Source organism: Ascaphus truei, chromosome 17 (assembly GCF_040206685.1).
Source record: "Ascaphus truei isolate aAscTru1 chromosome 17, aAscTru1.hap1, whole genome shotgun sequence".
Classification (NCBI taxonomy): domain Eukaryota; kingdom Metazoa; phylum Chordata; class Amphibia; order Anura; family Ascaphidae; genus Ascaphus; species Ascaphus truei.
This window is the reverse complement of record NC_134499.1, coordinates 13,366,867-13,381,124: the sequence shown is the minus strand read 5'-3', so window position 1 is coordinate 13,381,124 and position 14,258 is coordinate 13,366,867.

Sequence of the window (14,258 nt, the reverse complement as noted above, 5' to 3'; positions counted from 1 at the left end):
AAAAAGACTGCAACGGCCGATTTCTCATTTTAACCGGTGAAATAAGAGGTCAACCAATCACGCTGGCAAACGTTTATGCTCCAAGCGAAGGAACGGAAGCTTTTCTAGTAAGGTTCTTCGCTGCGCTCCAGAGATTAGCGACAGGATGTGTTATACTGGTAGGAGACTTCAACCAAACCCTAGATCCTATACTCGATAGATGCACCCCGAGCGGTAAAAATAGCTCCAAGATAAGACAAACCTGGAGTAGAGAGCTGCGCACCAATAACCTAATAGATATTTGGCGAGAACAGCACCGGCAGGATAAAGGTTTCACATTCTACTCCCACCCTCATGACAGATACAGTCGGATAGACTACCTGTTTGTATCAAGTAGACTGGTTTCACAGATCTCCCACACGGGCATCCACGATATTTCGTGGTCAGATCACGCGCCGATAGAGCTGCGGTGCACTAATTTTAGTCTAGACAGACCAGGAGCGAACTGGAAGCTCAATGAAGTTTTACTCAAGATCCCCGCTATTGCACAAAGCGTAGGGGATAAAATCAGGGAATATTTTCGGGAGAACGTAGGAAGTGTGACTTCGCAGGCTACCTTATGGGAGGCCCATAAGGCGACTCTGAGAGGAGAGCTCATGAGGATTGCTAGCAGGCGAAAGAGGGAGAAGGACAAAAAAATCAATCAATTACAAGCAGAATTAGCAGTCCTCTCAACTCGACATAAAAAGAATAAAGACGCAATGACCCTTAAGGAGTTGCTAGATACTAAAACCAAATTGAATATTTTGTTGACCTCCCGGGCTGAGAAAGAGCTGACATGGACTAAGCGGAAATATTTTGAGAAAGCAAACAGGCCAGATACCTTACTTGCCAACAAACTAAGAGACAAAAACCAAGTCTCCCAAATTCGGGCAATTCGAACAAAACAAGGGGACCTGACCTCTGACCCTAAAAAAATAGTCAATGAATTTAAAAAATACTATGAGACCCTCTACGATGGGGCGAAGGTGGCACACACGCCAACCACACAAGCACGGCTTAAGACGTTCATGACTGAGGCACAGCTGCCTACAGTGACCAGAGAGGAGAGGGACGCACTGCAGGCAGAATTTACTATGGAGGAGCTTCTCGAGGTAATGAAAGCACTGAAAGCAGCAAAGGCCCCAGGCCCAGATGGATTTTCCAACCTCTATTATAAAAAATTTCGTAAAATTTTAGCTCCTCATCTCTTAAAACTTTGTAACTCCTTTTTGGATGGTGCCCCCATCCCGAGCTCGATGCTCCAGGCATCTATCTCAGTAATCCACAAACAAGGAAAGGACCCAGCGGACTGTAAAAGCTACAGGCCCATCTCATTAATAAACTCGGATATAAAAATCTTTTCCAAACTGTTAGCTAACCGCCTTAACCAGGTGTTGTCCAGGTTGGTCCATCCTGATCAAGTAGGGTTCATATGTGGTCGGCAAGCAGCTGATAACACCAGACGGATTATTAACCTAATTGATCTGGCGCAGAAAAAACGTATCCCGTCTATGGTGCTTAGTCTAGATGCTGAAAAAGCGTTCGACAGAATTGACTGGCCCTACTTGAGAGCGACGCTTGGGGCGTTTGGGTTGGGAAGGAGAATGATAGAGGCAATTCTCGCTCTGTATCAGGGACCGACGGCGAAGGTCAGACACCAGGGCTTCCCTTCGGAAGAATTCCAGATAAAGAGCGGCACCAGACAGGGCTGTCCTCTGTCACCCTTACTCTTTGCGCTTTGTATTGAACCCCTGGCGGCACACATCCGTCTCAGTCCAAATATAACAGGCATCCAAATCAGGGACCAGTCACATAAAGTGGCCCTGTATGCTGATGACGTGATACTCACACTATCACAGCCCCTCACCTCTCTGCCGAACGTCTTCCAATTGTTAGGGGAATTTAATACAATATCGGGATTTAAAATTAACCAGGCAAAATCAGAAGCCTTAAATATCAATTTACCTAAAGCTACTGAGAAATTGATCACGATAAATTTTGAATTCAAATGGCAAACCTCCTGCATAAAATACTTAGGAGTAAATATCACAAAGCAATCTGATACCATTTATAAAGCGAATTACCCCAGGTTGATTCGGACTCTGAAGGAAGACCTCCGGAAATGGGCAGGGTACAACATATCCTGGATCGGAAGGATCCAATCACTGAAAATGAACCTCCTGCCCAGGATACTGTACCTATTTCAGACTCTTCCGGTCCCAATAAACAGGGAAGAGATCCTTCGGGTTACAGTCCGCAATGGTGAAATTTATCTGGGGTAATAAAACCCCCCGTATCAAAACTAGTATTCTAATTCGACCCACAACAAAAGGAGGACTAGCGGTACCTTGCCTGTTGTCGTATTATAGAGCGGCCCAATTAACTCAAATCATCCAGTGGCATACCCACCCTAGCCAGAGGCGCTGGGTAGCACTGGAGGCGGCCTGCTGTGCCCCGGTGGCATTGCAGGACCTGATATGGCTCCCAAACAAGGTCCGCAAGGACTTCACAAACCCGCTCCCCGCGGTAGTCGGCTCTTTGGTAGTTTGGGACAAAAGCAAATATAAGCACGTCTTGATGAGACAACACTCCTTGATGACCCCAATTTTGGGAAACCCTGATTTCGCTCCGGGCCTGCAGAAGAAAGATTTTATTACATGGACACAGAAGGGCTATACTCGCCTTCGACACCTGGAGGGTAGGATATCGATTAAATCGTTTGAGCAAATTAAGTCTGAAAAGTCAATTCCAAATTCAGAATTCTTTAGATACCTCCAGCTAAGAGCTTTCTATGACAAATTTCCCATTCGAGCTAAACGCACTAATTTTGAGCAGCTCTGTTCTATTGGAACAGGAACCAAGGGACTTATCTCTACAATGTATAAAGCGGTGGTCTGTCCGACTCCTGACGCTGACGTGACATTAAAATATAGGAACAGGTGGGAAAGGGATCTAGGAGACACATTAGAGGACAAAGACTGGGATCAAATCAGCTTGGCGGCAGCTAAGAGCTCGATCTGCACGACATTAAAGGAGAACGCGTATAAAGTCCTAATGAGATGGTATCTGACTCCAACACGATTATCAAAGTTTGTCAGAGGTTACCCCCCATTGTGCCCTAAACAATGTGGGGAGCAGGCGGACTTGCTGCACATGCTGTGGGGCTGCACTAAGGTACTCCCAATCTGGGAGGAGATCAGAGATTGGCTTCAGAGAATTCTCGACTGCACGATCCCTTTGGACCCCTGGTTGTTTCTGCTGGCCAGACGCACTAGGGGGCTAAACAGGTCGGAGCACAAATTAATTGCACATTTTGCAACTGCTCTGAGGTGCGAACTCGCAGCATTGTGGAAGCAACCAGAGATACCAAACATCCCAAAAATCAGAAATCGAATTTGGCATGTTTGCCGGATGGAACAGTTAACGAGTCTGGTTAACGACTCCGGCACAAACTTTCTCAAAGTCTGGTCACCATGGCTCGGCCTGAACGATATCCCAGGGGTCAATGCCTCCAATATACTGCTTTAATAGTTATGGGCGCATTCTCCTTGGATGGAGTGTAGAGGACAGAACGACTTAGACTCTTACCAAACTAAGGGAATAAATAACTGGGGTAGAGAAGAACACAAGCGAGGGCCACGATACATTAAAAAGCTCAGCAACCAATGCTACGATGGCAGACACCATGAGTTCTCGTGGATCGGATGTCCTCTAAGCACAGGAAGCCCAGAAGACAGCGAGAACTACAACCTCCACGTTGAGCCAGGATGAGCTGAAATAGTTCGGTGGCAGCCCCCCCCTCCCTCCCCCCCCCTGGTGTAGTATGTCAGTACGTCTTGTTGGTCTGTTCGTTACCCCAGTATGTCTTTCGTGAATATACTTTTAATATGAGTTGTTGTGGATACATTTGTATACGACAATGGGTTGGAAGAAAATGTGATTATTGTACCATGCACTCAATAAAAACTTTTGGTTGAAAAAAAAAGCTTGGCCCCCTGCAGACGCCCTTACCAGAACTCCCTCCTACTGTCTCTGTACGTTCTCCCTACCTACCAATTAGACTATAAGCTCCTCGGGGCAGGGACTCCTCTTCCTTAATGTTACTTTTATGTCTAAAGCACTTATTCCCATGATCTGTTATTTATATTATCTGTTATTTATTTGATTACCACGTGTATTATTACTGTGAAGCGCTATGTACATTAATGGCGCTATATAAATAAAGACATACAATATTACCAAGACAAAAACATTTCTGTGTTTCAAATATCCCTCACCCAGTGTGCCCCAACTGTGTTAGTATTCCGCACTATAGCTTTACTGAATACTGAGCGCTCCCACAGTGCTTGTTCCAAACTCCAGCTACCCTAGAAAGAAAACAACGATTGTTGTATCGAATGTCCCCCTGTTCCTGAACTTGGCAGAGATATAGGAATTCCATTAGCAATGCACGCTACGGTATTTCTTAAAGCGGCTACGCCAGAGTACGCAACCCTCCTAGGCAACTAAAATAACTGTATACAGGCATACCCCGCATTAACGTACGTAATGGGACCGGAGCATGTATGTAAAGCGAAAACGTACTTAAAGTGAAGCACTACCTTTTCCCCACTTATCGATGCATGTACTGTACTGCAATCATTATATACGTGCATAACTGATGTAAATAACGCATTTGTAACAGGCTCTATAGTCTCCCCGCTTGCACACAGCTTCGGTACATGTAGGGAGCTGGTATTGCTGTTCAGGGCGTGCTGACAGGCGCATGCGTGAACTGCCGTTTGCCTATTGGGCGACATGTCCTTACTCGTGAGTGTACTTAAAGTGAGTGTCCTTAAACCGGGGTATGCCTGTATATGTATATGTAACTCTCCCTGCCCGGCTCTTCGGACGTTTATATCAGTGTCGGAGTTAGGGCTGCGCAGTATGCATTACCTCAGGGGTGCGCAAACTTTTGCTCCTGCGCCCCCCTGCCTTGCCTTGTATCCCTCGGTGCTCATGCCCCCCCTTCGCCAAATGTCGCACGGGGTCATGTGATGTCTCGTCGCGTGACCTGCGGGGTCATTTGACGCCGCGTTGCCATGGAGACACACCAGACGCCAGCTGAATCTCTGTAAGTTGATGTTGCAGAGGCCTCACGCGATCCCCCGGGATTTAATTTGAATGCCTTGGGGAAGAGCGCGGGGCCTCTGCAACCGCCTGTGCCTCCCCCAGAAAAATCTCTAATACTCATAAGGAGTGTCCTTGGCCTATCCTGTTTATGGGCTTCCCTATCAGCCCCCAAGTCGTCCCGCTAGGAAGGTGCTGAAGCTTTGTAACTACTCTGCTACCTATAGAGTCCCTTTGCTCTGCGGCTGGTGGAGCTCCCTCTGGGCACAGGCTGTCTCTCTGTATATCGCGTGAGTAGGATAAAATCATCTTGTTGGGACTGTACATAAACATGGCACTTTCCCTAACTGTAACATAATCAAAGGGAAACCTTACCCTATCCTAAACATAGGAACTATATATCGTCTTCTCACAGTGAGATCCCTCCTCTTCAACCCCTCCTGGGGCCTGCCTTCCAGAAGCTTCCACACTCTATTTATAGCTTAGCATGATGTCACTGTCTCCAGGCAGAAGGGGGTGGGCTTAACCCCTGCTGAGACACCCCAGCATCATGTGATAGGGAAGGGGCAGTACTCTGTGAGCCAACACAGTTAACCCCTTAAGGCCCTAGTAATCCCAAAGGGGGTTACACACACATACATACATACATACACATACCGCCTAGGTCATGCAATGCCAGGGATATTAGAAACTCATAGTAGGAATAGTTTCTAGTGGTGTCAACCGAATGTCTCAAAACGACGACTATATTGGCGCTCCGTTGTAATATGACAATCCATGGTGACATTACAACGGAACGCCAATATAGTGTTACGGCAGAGTCGGCTTCTATACTCCACTGATAATATCATAGGAGTTAAATGTAGTAGCCGTACCCCCTCTCATAGATGCACTTGTAATTTCAGGTCGTTGTTTTGAGACATTCGGTTGACAGCACTAGAATCTATTCCTACAATGAGTTTCTAATATCCCTGGCGCTGCACGTCCCAGGCGGTTTATTTATTCCACCTTTAAGCAGACGACGAGTGTTAGTTTATTTTTGCACTCGCCTCTGCGCCGCTATTTATCTGTCAGGCTCTTGCTGTATCCTGTTATACTTACCCGTTCCTATTGCTCTCTCTGCAGAGTGTTGTGTTTTAATTCGCTTCTTCGTCCAGGTAATAGTTGAGTCATCAAAAATTGAGACTCATACATTTATTGCGTCCAAACTTATTTTATTTTTGAGCATTGCTCACCATTAAACTTACATTTTATTAAATACATCATATCATTGGGCATTATCTTATCCTTTCTGATTATTTGAGACTATCAGGTTGTCTCTGGGGCACACACTTTGATAGAGTGCTCTCGTCTGTTGGGGTTCCTGTAAGGAATCCACACCTCAGTTTACTGCTTACCTTGCATTACAGACCTGTGCAGTCCTGGAACACTCCCCCTGGTATCTACAGCAGCTGTGCAAGCTATTTACTGCAGCTCCAGCCTTGTACTCACTCATTGGAGCAGTGCCCTCACACCCTCCTCCGGTGATTGGCCCGCTTGCCTTTAAGTACTGCATTTCCACAATCCTTCTCTGCCGAGCATAATCCTTTTTGGATGTTCACTGTGTTTGCCACAGCTACCTCTTTGGCCACCTTGTTGCTGTTCCTTGTTGCTGTTCCTTGTTGCTGTTCCTTGTTGATGATCCTTGTTGCTGTTCCTTGTTGCTGTTCCTTGTTCATGTTCCTGGGGCCTGCTGCTCTCTCTCCATTGCAGAGGCCGTGTCTTGGTTCCTGTGCTGAAGCGGTGGATCTCCAGCGTAACTTCAGCTCCCTGTTTCCTGAGGCCTGCTGCCCTTCCCATAGCAGAGGCCTGTCTCTGAGTCCTGAGGTCTGTAGCTCTCTCTCCCCGCACAGGCTCGTCCTGGACTCCTGCGCTGAAGCATTGGTTTACCAGTGCTGCCTGGCGGTGTGCCCTCTCTGGTCAGCCTTCTCCTTCCTGAGACCGGCGCCATGGGCCGTGGACGCCACTCGCGCAAACCCCGTTCCCGACCTGCAGCAATTTCACTGAGGCAGGAAGACCTGCTTGATCTTCTGTTGCCGACACCCTGCTTGGACTACGTTAACCATCATGTCTCCAATCCTGACCCTGGCTCTCTCCAGTCCCGACCCTGCTATGTACGACTATGAACTGCGCAATCCGGATCTGCCTGCGCGGTCTAAGGTCGGTGCTTATACAACCCCACCTCAGCCACGCGGTCCGACCCTTGTTTGTGGCGAGCACAAGGGTGACAGTATGCTCGGCCCCACAAACTCGGACCGCCCTGTGGTGAAGGTTGGTATGTTTCTATCTGAAATCCTGTCCCGGCCTGCGGACCAGTCCCAGTTTTAAAAAAAAGTATCTGTGCGAAATACTACCCCTGATTGAAGTTCAGTTTATGTATGAAGGTTTAAACCCTTTGCAAAAAAAATGCCGTTATGATCTCATTAGTAATACTTACTGCCTCAAGGACTTTAAACAGTCTCTGGTCGCTTGTGTTCGTTCCCATTTAACCTGGTATAATGTGAACCCTGTGGAACTGGCCGACGCCCAAGATGCACTATATGCCCTGGCCTTATCATTGGACATTCACGTAGTACAACAGGACGCCCTCTTCATGTTGGCTCAGGCTCAAAATACGCTCCGTGTACTTTCCTTAACATTGAATATTTGCATAAAAGAACAGGACCCCCTCCTCGCCAGCTACGCTGCTGCTTGGCAGTTCCCCTGTACTGCCAGTCCTTTGCTAAGCCTGTGGGGGTACCTCCCTCTCCAAAAAAAGACCAAACTGTCCCACTATCACTGCCCCCTAAGGTAGAAGCGGCCATGGTCTCTAGCCCTGATTGCACCTCCCGTTACTAAGACCCCAAGGATATGTCGGCCTTAACCCCTGCTAGTCAGGCCGATGAGTTCCCCACTGTAAACCCCTGAATTCCCCAGGTCAGTGAGTCTCTCCTAGCACCAGAGAATGAACACTGTTTGCCCTCTCTTTCTAACTCAGAATTTCTAAGCTCTGCTCCCGAGGTTATTTCTGTTTTAACCCCTGCTAGTCTGCTCTGAGGGCCCCATTGTTAACCCTTGTATTCCGCAGACTAATGTGAGGTCCCAGGGTCAGAGGCTGAACCCCCTATGACCCCATTTTCGGAGGCTAGCTTCTCTTTTTCTGATTCTCAGGCACAGCCTGACTTAACCCTTGAGGTTTTTCCTGTATTAACCCCTGTAACTCCTTGCTGCCCCCAGGCTAATGCGTCCTTTCTAGCATCAGAGAATGAATCGCCAAGTCTGACAGCAGAGGTTGCACTGAATGACTCCCCTAAGGTTGCGAAGTCCTTGGATATTCTTTGCTATAATTCCCCTGCTTCAGCTCAAGTTTCCGCTGTCGTGTCCCCTGAAACTTCTGCTAAAATACTGATTCCAGTTAAATGTATTCAAGAACCAGGTTTTTCCCTAAGCCTGTTCGCAGAATCCCCACTCCCAGGTATTTCGTTGACCCAGTCTGTCACTCAGAGAGCTGAGATCCCTGCTTCAGCGCATAGTCCCCTTGTCATAGAATCTGTAGTAGTTTCTGGTTTCCGAGACATTCCTTCCCAAGTACCCACTTCAGAGCCCAGCACAGTTGGGGTTGCCCCCCTTGTACTGTCTGTGTTCTCCTCTTCTCAAACCCTAGGGTTTAAAGCGAACAGTGGTCTTTATGCCCCTCCTGAGGCTCAAGTTGTTGAGTTCCCAGGAACTTTTGCTGACACACTGCTCACACTCAAAAGTGATGCTTTTTCATATGTGCTAGCTAGAAGCCTGTACACAGTTTCCCCCCTCTCTGAAATTTGCCTTGTCAGTCCCGCTCCTCAGAGAGGTAAAACCCTTCCTTCAGATTCGGAATCTCTTTCCATAGAGGCCATCCTTGCTCTTGGTCTCCCTGATGCCTCTGCCCAAGCAACTCCTCCAGAGATCAGCGTATCTGTCGTCACCCCCTTAGTACAGTCAGAGACCACCCTGCCTACATTACAAATTCAGGTGTTTAAATCTGAGCTATTTTGTTTTCCTTCCCTTGCTAAACCTCAGTCCCTTAGCACTGCATCTAAATGTGCTCCAGCAACCGTTGGGTTAGTTGGAGCTAAAATTAAAACTCCTTTGTTAAAGGGTACTTTCTCACACATGTCCAGCAAACCTAGAACTTTCGTGATTGATTCTAAGGCCGAGTCCATGGTGCCTCAGCCCGTGTGGAAGCACGCTGAGGCTGAGGGAAGCGGGTGCTTTTCCTGGCCTTGGTTAGCGCGCCGTCCGGGGGCATGTCGGGGGCGGCCAGTGACGTCATGGAGCTGGTTCGCCCTCATTGGGCGAACCGCTCACGTGACCGGCCCTGCGCTCCCATGAGCGCGAAAATTTTAAATTTTCATAAGACTTACGCTTCCGCACGCTTGCTAAAGCCGCTCTCATTGCGGCTGCAGTATCACTGCGGAGCAGAAGCGCGCCTCAGCATGGGTCAGCGCATAAGTGCTGACCATGCCCGAGGCCTTTGTCACTTACCACTGTATCTGATTTTCTCACTATTCAAACCCAGACACCCATATCACTGACTAGCAGTTCCAGTATCAGAATTTTCGCACTAGTAAACATACATATTTCTGTTTTTGTCATGACAAGTACCCCTGTTGTTAGGGCCCTTGCAGTTTTTGATAAGACTCTTTTTACTTCTAAGGTTTCTGTTAGTAAGAGTTTCCCCGGTTCCAACTTGCCGCTTATTGTCTCTTTAACTCCCATCATTACTCCCCCACTACCCGCCACTGACTCCCAGGCACCAGCTCCTGACGCTAGTTCTCCTACCAGTGCCCCTGAAGTGCTAGATGTTCCTGTTATAGGTTCTGAGCCTCCAGCTCCATTCCTCTACTCGCTGCTGCTCTTGTAGTCTCTCAGGTCCCTGTAACTGAAGTACAGACTTCAGCTTCAGATGCTAGCTCCCCTCCCTATGCTGCCCCTGCACTGCCTGATTCTCAAGTTCCACAAATTAAAGCCCCAAAGCCTATTCCTACTCCCACTCCTATTACAAGTATGATGCCCGTGGAGTTCATTGCAGGACGTGGTCTGCCCCATGCGGTTGTTCTAATCTCTGTAAGGACCAGCATACCTTCCCCGGACTCTGATGCCATATCTGAAGTAACCCTTGCCGCGCCCCAAATCTCCAGTGCGGGGGGGGCAGTTTCTTTTCACTGACCATTCAGTGGTTCCTGAACTACCCAAGATTGACTTTGAGTATGGGGCTTCTCTCCCTATTGTCTCTAGAACTTTACACGCTGCCGTTGACTTTGATCTTTACACCCCAGACAATACTACACTGGCGACACACTTTATTCGAGCTCGGCTAGTCCCACGAATTCGGGTATACCCGGGTGTATTGAGGTTTGTGACTGTTTTCTGCCCGAGTGCATTGAGGTATTTTCCAGGCAGGGATTGAAGCATTTTATTCCCCCTGGCTGCAATACTGCACAGTATATATATATATATATACTGCATTACAATTCATGAATTTATGCCATCTGGTAGACACGCGAAGCATTGCAGCCTATTAAATCCTAATCATTATCATTTAACAGATCAGCCACCCGTCAGCCAGGCATCAACCCAGGCTGGGAAGGCAAACGCAACGGGGCTTGTCAGAGGTGAGGAGCGGCGCATTCCAGGTATCTGCCAGGTACATACTGGGTATTTGCTCGAATAAAGTGTGTCGGTGCAGTATCTCTCACTGAGGGTTCTACAGTATTTGGGAGCTCCACTGCTGATTGCTTCTCTGCCTCTGCGAACCCATGGTTATCCCTCTCGGAACCTTCTGTTGCTCCTGTTATTTCCTGTGTGTTGGAAATACTCAGTACGTACCCCAAGATTTCGGTCCCTAAACCTGGTTTACTGCTTGCCTTGTCATCTTTTATACCAACACATGGGAATGCTCCAACCCACCCTATACCCTTGCTGACCACTACCTGGAAAATCTCTGGAGGAGAAGAGCCTCAAAAATTCCTACGTGCAGACGTCAACAAAGACTTTGGCTGTCCGGAGGGTCGCCCTGGTATACTCTTTCAACTATCGGTGCCACTTGTCCTGAACTCTGGTACCATTACTCGGGACTGGGCTCCCAGCGGGGGTCCTTCTGCCGTTTCTGCTCCGGAAACCCCTGGTTCTTCACAGCCTTGGATTTCCAAGCCACTTTGCGTGGCGAGCCACGTACCAATGACTTCTCTACCACCACTCTCATTTCCTAGAACGGTACTTGCCAATGAACTGCTTGTTTACAGATCCCCTTCCCGCCTAAAGCACTTTAGGAACAACTCAATGTCCCCGAGACCCATGGATGGCCCTGTCTGGCCGCAGTTCTCACAGGGGGGGGGTACTCAAAGGAGTGCCCACGAGTCTCTAGACCACGACTCTACCCCCAATCCTAGACAATTCCGGAACAATTCCAGGTCCCCCAACTCTAGGAGTGGTTATGTTCATCCGGAGGTCTCACCTGAAGGGGGGGGGGGGTACTGTAAGGAATCCACACCTCAGTTTACTGCTTACCTTGCCTTACAGACCTGTGCAGTCCTGGAACACTCACCCTGGTATTTACAGCAGTTGTGCAAGCTATTTACTGCAGCTCCAGCCTTGTACTCACTCATTGGAGCAGTGCCCTCCCACCCTCCTCCAGGGATTGGCCCACTGGCCTTTAAGTACTGCATTCCCACAATCCTTCTCTGCGGAGCATAATCCTTTTTGGATGTTCACTGTGTTTGCCACAGCTACCTGTTTGGCCGCCTTGTTGCTGTTCAGTTCATGTTCCTTGTTCATGTTCCTGGTTCCTGAGGCATGATGCTCTATCTCCATTGCAGAGGCCGTGTCCTGGTTCCTGTGCTGAAGCGGTGGATCTCCAGCGTAACTTCAGCTCCCTGTTTCCTGAGGCCTGCTGCCCTTCCCATAGCAGAGGCCTGTCTCTGAGTCCTGAGGTCTGTAGCTCTCTCTCCCCGCACAGGCTCATCCTGGACTCCTGCGCTGAAGCATTGGTTTACCAGCGCTGCCTGGCGGTGTGCCCTCTCCAGTCAGCCTTCTCCTTCCTGAGACCGGCGCCATGGGGCTTTGCAAGATAATCCTATGCTGTGCTTAAAAGCTGTGTGAACAGCACTGCATTTGCTTATATGGGTTCCATGTGAATGGATATTTCAGGCAAAGGATGAAACATTGTGTGCTCTTTTGCATGTCATTTCCCAGAATCCCTTTCTGCAGTGGAAGCACTGTATGCTAGGTGATAATGGTGAAATTCAGGGGTGCAGACCTGTCTAAGACATGTGAATGTGCCCACAAGTGATATTCTTTATTGGCTATATGCTAACGGTGGAGGTTTTCTGTCTCCTTTTTCACCCACCATAACTTAAAATGTGTATATAAATATATATCTGCATAAAATATATTTGTATATATCTTAGATTACAGTACTATAGCACATATAAATATGTATATCTATCACACCTAGATATGTGTAGGATATATTTGTGTGTTTGTGTATAGATAAAGTGTATATGTATCTTTGACACAGACAAGTTTAAAGCTGCAGTTCAGTCAATATCCTGCATGTGTGTTTTTTTTAATAAATCAGTTCTGTAGTAAGAAAAAATACTTTTAGCATTTTCTGTTTGAAAAAACAACAACTTTGAAAGACCAATTTTCTTGTATTCTATTTTAACAAGCATGTTTGTTCCTATAGCAACCATTTACATTCCCCAGATCTAAAGATGTCGCCAAACTTCGCCGATCAATAGACGCAGAACAAATTGACCGCCAGCTATGCAGTTCTTTAGGTAATTAGAGATTGCCCACATGAAACTATTGAAGTTAAAAAAAAAAAAAAACCCAAGAGCTTGAACTGCAGCTTTAAACATGTCTTAATGACCAAGTTGAACTGAAAAAAAAGAGAAATTGCCTCGAAAATGTGCTCTTTTCTACTGTCCCTGCCGAGCTGGGTCTGACAAAAGACGGGAGCTGGCCGGGCACGTGTCGGGCTTGCTGCCAAAAGTTCCCCGCACGATCGCCGGACTTTCCCGCGCCTCAATAGGAAAGCGCTATGGCGCTTTCTATTGAAAGTGCCCGAGGCGCGGGAAAACAGACGCGAGCCTTCCCGGCTCGTGGCGGGGCACTGCCGCGCGGCGCCCGTTTTTTTTAAACCGCGGTGCCAGCCGCTTTAGGCTCAGCGGCGCCGCTACTGTATATTATGAACTGTTTGCATTAACCGTTAGCAGACGCCAAGTCCCTCTCTATAACCACTCGCAATATTCTGTCTGCCGGGTAAGACATGGAAACTTTGGCCAGAGAATGTCCCACTCGGAATTCACAGCAAACAACTTACAGTATATTGAAGGTTAGAAAGAGAGCAAATAATGGGCATTTAAACAGAGTCGTGCTCTGTATTGGAGAAATAGTGATTAAAAGGAGCAATTCCACGTCGCTGGCCAACAAAACAGCCAACCTTTTGTAAACAACTTAATAGCCGTCTAATTGGCAGACTAAAAGAAAGCTAACTGTGCTAACAGCAAAGATTTGGTTTCTCTGGAAATGCACTGTATTGTAACATTTCCCAAACTATAGAATTATTACTATATGTTGTATAACAGTAAATGTATGTTTGTTATATTATTATGGCATACATTCCTGTATAATATGTGTACATTGTACTACTGTATATTTTATATATTATTTCAATATATGTATTTTGCTTTAACTTGATCTTTAACCCCGTGTTTGTTTATAAGTGCGGGGTTGCATTGTTAAGCCCTTTAATGCAGTGAAGGGGTTAAGAATAGCAGGCTAGTGTCGGGAAGGCGTGGCTATGTAGATCTATAAATAGCTGTAGTTCCAAAAAGCCATAGAGATCTAGCAGTTAGAAGAGAGAGAAAGGAGGGGTGGGTGAGAGGAGTGATTAGGAGAGAGACAGAGCAGGGTGGGGTGGGAGAGACAGAGAGGGGTGGAAGCAAGAGGTGAGCACTAAGAGAGACAGAGAGTGGTGTGGGGGAGAGGTGAGAGGTTAGGAGAGACAGAGAGTGGTGTGGGGGAGAGGTGAGCGGTTAGGAGAGACAAGGAAGGGTGTGGGGGAGAGG